The sequence below is a fragment of the Etheostoma cragini genome, chromosome 14, assembly GCF_013103735.1.
Source record: "Etheostoma cragini isolate CJK2018 chromosome 14, CSU_Ecrag_1.0, whole genome shotgun sequence".
Classification (NCBI taxonomy): Eukaryota; Metazoa; Chordata; class Actinopteri; order Perciformes; family Percidae; genus Etheostoma; species Etheostoma cragini.
In genome coordinates, this window is record NC_048420.1 from 16,191,159 (window position 1) to 16,200,067 (window position 8,909).

An 8,909-nucleotide genomic window follows, 5' to 3' on the forward strand; every position below is an offset into this window, starting at 1 on the left:
AACTTAAACCACGGCAAAGTGAAGCTTTTCCAGAAAGGTCTGTATGTCGTCATGGAGACGGACTTTGGCCTAACCGTGCAGTATGACTGGAATGAGTACCTTTCAGTCACAGTGCCGGGCACTTTTGTCGGCAGTGTGTGCGGCCTGTGCGGCAACTTCAACTACAATAAGGAAGACGATCTCACGACTCCCAGCGGCTCAGTGGCCAGCAGCGTGGCAGCACTGGGAGAGAGCTGGAGGGTTCCCGGCACTGATGCCAATTGCTTAGATGAGTGTCGTGGTTCGTGTGAAAAGTGTTCTCTCAGTTTAGTTCAGAAATTAGAGGAAGAAATATTTTGTCGCGCTCTCATACAAAATTTTGTAGAACTTCTAGGTTGTCAACCTGACATTGACCCCAGCATCTTTGAAAGCAACTGCATGCTTGACCTCTGTAGGGGTGAAGCTGTGAACACGTATCTTTGCAACACTCTTCAAGGCTACGCTGACATCTGTCAGAAGTCTGGGGCCAGCGGCCCCAACTGGAGGACTTCTACTCAATGCCGTGAGTAATCCAAAGTTTCAAAAATAACTACTGTAAACACATGTTAGTAAATGCACTGGCAGAACATAGCTAAGTGCATTTACTCAAGTACTGTACCTTAAGCACACAAATTTTGTTGCAGTCTTATATAAAAACAATCACTTCGACCAGCTACAACTTTAAAATGCTGCATTTATATTAATGCAGGAGTTGTCATAGTCTAATCAGATAGTAGATTATTTGTGTTGTGCTCTCAGCGGCTATGTTTTTGTATAACGTTTACTTAAATACTTTAGGTACATTTCCTAATTATTAATATAATAATCTTAATGTTGTTAAATTCTCAATTAACAATATGAGCCAGTTATTGGCAAAAACAAGCACATCTATTGGGCGTACATTGATGGTGCGCATTTACCCTATAGGGTTACATTACAGCCCAACTCCCAGCTGCCCCGTTACAGCGTTCTCATTCAATACTGAAAAAATATCAAAGATTTTTGTTCACATTATTCTGTTAGACACAAAGGCAAAACATAAGGTCCAGGTTAGAAAATGCCAAAATTACCCTTTAAGAAACATTTTCAATAAGGGACTTTTACTTGTATTAATGTATTAGTAATGTAAATAATCTGAAAACTTCATCCACCACAGAATAAATGTGAATAACTGAATTTAAACTGAGGATCTGTCTCGTCTTTGTCCACACAGCTACACCAAAGTGCCCGGAGAACAGCCACTATGAGTTCTGTGGAAGTGGCTGTCCCGCCACATGTGCAAACCCAAACACTTCCACAACCTGCAACGCCACTTGTGTGGAGACGTGTGTTTGTAACGACGACTTCATGCTCAGTGGCATCAAGTGTGTTCCTAAGTCTCAGTGCGGCTGCATGTACGAGGGTCACTATGTGGAAGCCGGAGCCTCTTTCTGGGGTGATGAGAGCTGCACCAAACGCTACACATGCTCAGCTGGTGGAAGCTTGTCTTCCAATCGGACCAGCTGTCATGCCGGGCAGCAGTGCCAAGTGGTGGGCGGGATTAGAGATTGCTATCCTGTTAACTATGCCACATGTATGGTATCTGGTGACCCGCATTTTGTGACCTTTGATGGGGAACGCTACAACTTCCAGGGCACTTGTGCATATCAAATGGCTGGTGTCTCCTCCAATCAAACCGGCCTGGAACCTTTTAGTGTTGTGTTGCAGAATAATGGTCAAGATAAAAAGATTGGATCTGTTGTCAAGCTGGTGGAGGTAAAGGTGTACGGATTCACCATCATCATCAGCAAAGAGCACCCCAGTGCTGTTGTGGTAACGTATTTTCCGATAAACGTCATGTTTGTAGGGGCTGCAACTAACAATCCTTGTTGTTTTCACAATCAATTGATGGGTAGATCATTTTCTCCATTGTCTGATGGGTCTATGAAACACCAGACAACAACTAAATACGCCCATCAAAATGGCCTAAAGAAAAATGACATGTCATTTAATGCCTTGTTTTGTTTAACCTGCTGTCCAACACCCGAAGCAACATTCTAATAATAGTCTTTCAAGTATCAATATAATAACTAGTCTGGAAAGAAATTCCAAAAATCTGGATCATGATTGGTTCAAAGAAAGAGAGAGTTTTTTCCCCCCTATCCTGGAATGTATGTGTAGTGTAGACAAACATTACTTCACAGAAAAAGGGAATGTGGAGGTATGCAATGCAGTATCATGTGATAATTGACCAGCAGCTCTACATACATGTACTTATGTACTAACTCAATTGAGCCATTCTAAAAAGTACAAGCTACTTTCTAAAACTTTTTCTCTTTCATTGCTATCTTTTTAAGGTGAATGGAGATCTCTCCAACCTCCCTATGATGCTGAACAACAATAAACTCCACCTCTACACGAGTGGCTGGTTTGCTGTAATTGAAACAGACTTCGGAATAAAGGTGTACTACGATTGGAACAATGTAGCATTCGTCACAGTTCCCAGTACTTACATGGGCGCAATGGAAGGTCTTTGCGGCAATTACAACCTCAACCCCAAAGACGACATGCAGATGAGAGACGGGAAACAAGCCGCCACTTCCGAGGAGCTCGGTCAAAGCTGGAAAGTTTCCACAATCCCTGGCTGTGTAGACGGCTGCAGCGGCCCCTGCCCTGGCTGTAACGCCACTCAGAGAGAAATTTACAACAGCAACAGTTACTGTGGCCTCATCAGCGACCCTGCAGGCCCGTTCCGTGACTGCCACGCCATGATTGACCCTGCAGGTTTTCTCAATGACTGCATGTATGATGTCTGTCTTTACCAGGGCAGCAGCAACATGCAGTGCAAGACTTTGACCGCCTACACAGCCGCCTGCCAGCTGAAAGGTGCCCCAGTGTACTCCTGGAGGTCAGATCAGTTCTGTGGTAAGCACATCTACTATTTATCAGTCAGTTAAATGCTTGTGAATTTCTTGAACAATTATAACATAAAAATATTTCTGATCCTGCCTTTTCCCTAGATGCCAAGTGTCCATCAAATAGCCATTACGAGCTCTGTGGCAGTGGCTGTCTTAGTACGTGTCAGAAAGACTCAAACTGTGGAACTCAGTGCATGGAAGGATGTGTCTGTGAGGAGGGTTACCTGCTGAGTGGAGGTGAATGTGTGTCTGCCAACCAGTGTGGCTGCAAACTTGAGGGAAAATACTATCAGCATGGACAGGTCTTTTATCCTGATGCCCTTTGCCAGAAGGAATGCACCTGTAATGGCACAGTAAGGATGACGAAAACGGATGAAGGAGTTATCTGTGTTTCCTTTTTCCAAGATCTGTTTATAGCAATGGGAATGCATTTTAACATACAACATTGACAACATTGATCAAGCGGGTATGTCTTTCATATTAGGTGCAGTGTAAGCAGTACTCTTGTGGTCCATATGAGAAGTGTGAGATGAAGAATTACGTGCGATCATGTCAGCCTTTGAGAAAAGGAATGTGCTCCATCTCTGGAGATCCACATTACAACACCTTTGACAACACCACATACGACTTCCAAGGCACCTGCACCTATATCGCAGCTAAAAGCTGCCACCTGAGCGGCACACGGCTCACCGAGTTCTCTGTAGCAGTGGAGAATGAGAAGTGGTATGCTTTGTCTGACAATCCTAAGGTGTCAGTGACAAAACTTGTGGCAGTAGAAGTTTACGGAACCGTCTTGATCCTTCGCAACAATGAAGGTCAAATGGTTTGGGTACGTCACTAATATCATTGATTAAAGAGGCCAATATACAGTATTTCCAATCACTGGAAGTAGGGACCAAAAACAAGCTTTAAGTTTGCTAACAAGTTTGGCATTTCACCTTAAAGCGTAACTTTCACCAAAATGCAACCTATGGTCTTTTTGTGAATGTACCCTAGACAAACTTTTGTTTAAAAGCTTAATTAGGACGGAATTGCCACTTTCAAGATTTGCCATATTCTCGTTTTTGGTCAAATAGCCTTTTGAATGGGAGAGCTAGGGGCACTGCTCTGATAGCATCAAAGTCACTATTTTTAATCACCAGGGGCTCTATCTATGAACTCAAGCATTGAGAACATTGTTTCTGTGCACAGAATTTACGAAAAGGAAAGGTTTTGAGCAACTTATGGTTGCTGTTGGTTTTTCTGGTTGCCGTCCATCTAGCAAGTAAAAAATAGTGGAGGAAGGGGAGTAAAGACAGAGAGCTCTTAAAACTTAGTTCCATATAAATGCATGGATAATTTGTTGTTTTGTCAATAGAGAAAAACAATATTGACCTTTTATTTGAAAAAGGAGCTTCATATAAGAATCACATTTCCTCCTATGGAGCCCGTTTAGTTGCATTCAGAGATTGTACTTTTAGACTGAAATTATGGCAGAGAGCGTAAAAAACAACTGCCAAAGTAAGTTGTTTAAAAACTCTCTTTTTAGTAAACTCTGTGCACACAAACAATGTTCTTAGTGCTCGAGTTCATGTGTAGCACCTCTGGTGATACTTCAAGCCAAGTTTCATGTCTTCAAGTTTTCTTAGTGTTATTAAATAGGGATGTTGATGGTATCATAGTAGTGCCCCTAGCTCTCCCATTCAAAAGGCAATTTGACTGAAAAACAGTACAATAAATCTTAAAAGTGGTGCTTCAGTCCTAATTATGCTTTTAAACAAAGGTTTTTCCATGGTACATTCACAGGAAGACCCTAGTTTGGCGAGAGTTACACTTCAAAGGAACACTCTGACTCATTGGGACTTTAGCCTATTCACCATATCCACCAGAGTTAGATAAGTCCATACATACCCTTCTTATCTCTGTGTGTGTCGTAACTCTGTCTGACACACCCACCACTAGCCTAGATTAGCTCAGCACAGATCTTGGAGGTAATTGGCTCCATCTAGTCTACTGCTCCCAATACGTGACAAAATAACATCAACATTTTCCTATTTACATGTTGTGATTTGAATGGTCACAATACGTACAAATAACAAGGTCACATGAGACACAGCCACCTTCTAACTGTATACATACTGGGAACTATTCTCAACAGAAGGCAAAAAATTGCTACTTGGGCGGAGTGATTATTACTCCAACTCTGTGCAAAATCCAGGCGAACTCTCTGCTCCTCACCAAGGGGCTTTTCAGAAGCTGTGTGCAAATAACTCCGCTAAAGTAGCAGAAGGAGCCGTGCTTTGCCTTCTGAGAATAGTCCCAAGTTTGTTTAGGCAGATGGTTAGGAGATGGCTGTGTCTCAGGTGACCTTGATATTTGTACACGCTGTAACTATACAAATCGCAACATGTAAATAGGAAAATGTTGGTGGTATTTTTTCACTTATTGGGAGCTGTAGGCTAGTTGGAGCCGGTTACCTCCAGGATTTATGCTGAGCTAGGCTAGCGGCTAGCGGTGGGTATGTCAGACAGAGTTATGACACGCGCCACGCGGCACAGAGATGAAAAGGGTATGTCTGGACTCATCTAACTCTGGGGGAATGTGGTGGATTGCTAAAGTCCCAATAAGTTGGTGTGTTCTTTTAAAGGTGATAAAATGGTAATGCAATGTATACAACTTGTTTCCACTGCCAAACAAATCTGTTATTACAGGTTTAAGGAGTGAAAGAGGGAGCTCTGCAAACAAAAAGAACGACAATAACCAGTCAAAACGGGCACACATTTTCAGAATCATTACATATAACTGAATGACTAAATATGTTATGTCAAATGAAAAGAAATTAAACAAAATAATTATTATTCTCTGCAGATCAATGGGGTCCTACATCAGCTTCCACAAAACCTCCAAAATGGTGCAGTGAAGGTTTATCAGGAGGGGGGGAATGACGTCATTATGACAGACTTTGGACTGAGAGTCACGTATGATCTGGTCTACCATGTTACTGTCACTGTCCCTGGAAACTACAATGGCAGAACCTGTGGTCTGTGTGGCAATTTTAACAATGACAAAGCAGATGAGTTCCAGCTGCCGGATGGAAACCTGACCAAGGACTTCCAGACCTTTGGAGCAGCATGGAAAGTAATTGTGCCTGGAGCTGTTTGTGAAGATGGGTGCAGTGGCGACCAGTGCCCCAAATGTGACGATTCTAAAAAAGCTGCAATAGAGGAAAAATGTGCAATCATCACCAATCCAAAAGGTCCATTTGCTGCTTGCCATGATATGATTGATCCTGCTTCCTACTTCAGAGATTGTGTCTATGATGTTTGCATGGCCGAAAATGATCCAAGCATAATATGTAACAGTATTGCTGCATATATGTTAGACTGCCAAGAATTTGGCGCAAAGATTGAGAACTGGAGAAGTGCTTCTTTCTGCCGTAAGTCTGCACATTGCTATTATTCATTGTATTAATTGTACACTGTAAAATCAAACTCCACATCACATTTACATTTACTGTAAAAAAACACAACAACTCCTAACTACTATTATTTGAATACAGCTTTTACATGCAGTGCCGGCAGCCATTATGAAACCTGCCTACTGCCTTGTACCTCTCCGTGTCCTGGTCTCGTTGAAACCCTCACATGCACTACAACTTGTGCTGAGGGCTGTGCCTGTGATAAAGGTTACCATCACAATGGAACTGGTTGTGTGCCCTTTGACCAGTGCAGCTGCTATTACAATGGCCAAACTTACAAGGTAAGAAGATAACATATTATAAATGTATTTTAGATCAGATTAAGTAAAAGTGCGGCTTGTGTGAAGAGAGTCCCTTGGCAGGTTAACACAGATGAAAATTCACTTTTTTGCTAACTCCGGGACGTTTACATTTTGAGTGTAAACCAAAAATGTTCAATTGATGTGCATTGTCCCTTTTAAATAAACCAATAAATGACAATAAATACATTTTTGAGATATCAATCTGACATCTGATCTCTTAATCATTCCTCTAGTGTCATCATCAGGTCATTATTTAAGTGTCCCGTACTTTGGTTACTGACCAATACCTGCAAAACTAATGCCTGTTATTAGCCTCAGGTTCACTTTGTGTTTAGTGCTAATTGATAAATGTTAGCATGCTAGCACGCTAAACTAAGCTGGTGAACATGGTAAACATTATACCTGCTAAACATCAACATGTTAGCATTGTTATTGTCAGCATGTTAGCATGCTGACATTAACATTTAGCTCAATGCAATGCTGTGCCTGAAAGTACAGCTTCACAGAGTTCCTACCATTTTTAAAATGTTGACATTTTGACATCTATCAACTTGTAAAAAATGGCATAAAGTATGATGTGGCATCTTTTAGCATTAACCTATCCATTTGTCTTGTTGCAGGTCAGAGAGTCCATTATAACTGATGACTGTCACAGGATTCACACCTGCCAGGCGTCTGGAGTGGTTCTGTCTCAAAAAATGTCATGCAACCCCAACGAGAGCTGCCTGGTCAAAAACGGTGTGATGGGCTGCCACATTCAGCAATGCCTTTTGGATGCAAATGGAACCCTCACTGAATTTAATGGAAATAGTGGTACCATAACAGTGCCAGGAGCCTATGAGATTATCCAGAGCTGCAATTTCTCTCAGATATCAGACTGGTTTAGAGTGGTGGTGAAGTTGGAGACGTGTACACATGGTGTCAACACTATCATAGCTGTGTATGTGTTCTTTAATGAATTGATGATCACAGTTGACAACAAACATGACGTCTGGGTAAGTGCCTGGATATTACATTAAAGTTACCTTAAAAATGAATGTGGGTTACTCAAAAGTGTTCAATCTGTGTTCACAGACAAATGGTAGAGCGATGACTCAAACCTCTTTCTCCCACAACAATGTAAAAGTGGTGGTTTCTGACAACACAGTGAGAATTAACAGCACGTCCGGCCTTCAGGTGTCATTTTCTTCAACTAATGAACTTGCCATTAGTGTCAGTGACCAAGTAGCTGGCATGTTATGTGGGACATGTGGGAAGATCAGGCCTACTGACAAGACAATGCATGATATGAGAGAGAGACTGCAGGTCTCTCTTCACGGGCCCAGTACTGCCATTGCATCACTGAACATTGGGCAGTGGACAGCTCCTGATTTCCCCCAATGGTAAGTCACATAAATTATCTCCAAGTAATGACTATTAGTGGCAGAAATTGGCGATGATGCTTAAACTATATACAAATCAGATAGCTATTATTGTTGTCATTATCATTTTTTCTTCCCCCTAGAATATGTTACAGATTACATGATTATTATTTATTGACATTTGGCTTCATTAACATTATTTTCCTTTATTTTACAGTGGCTTGTAAATTTCAGTCCTGCCAGCTTTTTATCAACTGCACTGATCAGCTTCCTTCAGCACTAACCAGACTGACACCGTCATTGATTCATGAAATTATTTTCTATTTTTATAAATCCCATATCCACGAAATTCCCGTTCCTTGCTACATTTCAGTTGTAAAAATTCTAAAAAACATGTTTGTCTTGTAAAACATCTGTAATAAAACAACTTCCAACTTTATTCATTGATATTTTGCTTGACAATAAATATCCAACTATTAAACACTCAAAATAATGATATGCATCTTACTATGTACTCACTAAACACTGTGTTTGTCTTATGTGTAACTGTCTGTGTGAATATCACATATTTGTTTAACCACCATCCAACCATTGCATTAAGCTGCTATAGCACCATTATTGCTCTTAAAGTATATCTGAAATCCAATCATTTTTTTCTGACCTCAAAAATAATATCAGCGGGCACAGAGATAGCTCAGTTGGTAGAGCTTGGCCCATATAAAGAAGTTAACTCCTCAACGCAGTGGGCCTGGGGTTCGACTACGACCTGCAGCCCTTTGCTGCAAGTCATTCCCCTCTCTCTCCCAGTTCATGTCTCATCTGTCCTCTCAGAATAAAGGCTGAAAATGCCCAGCATTTTTTTGAATGTATTTTC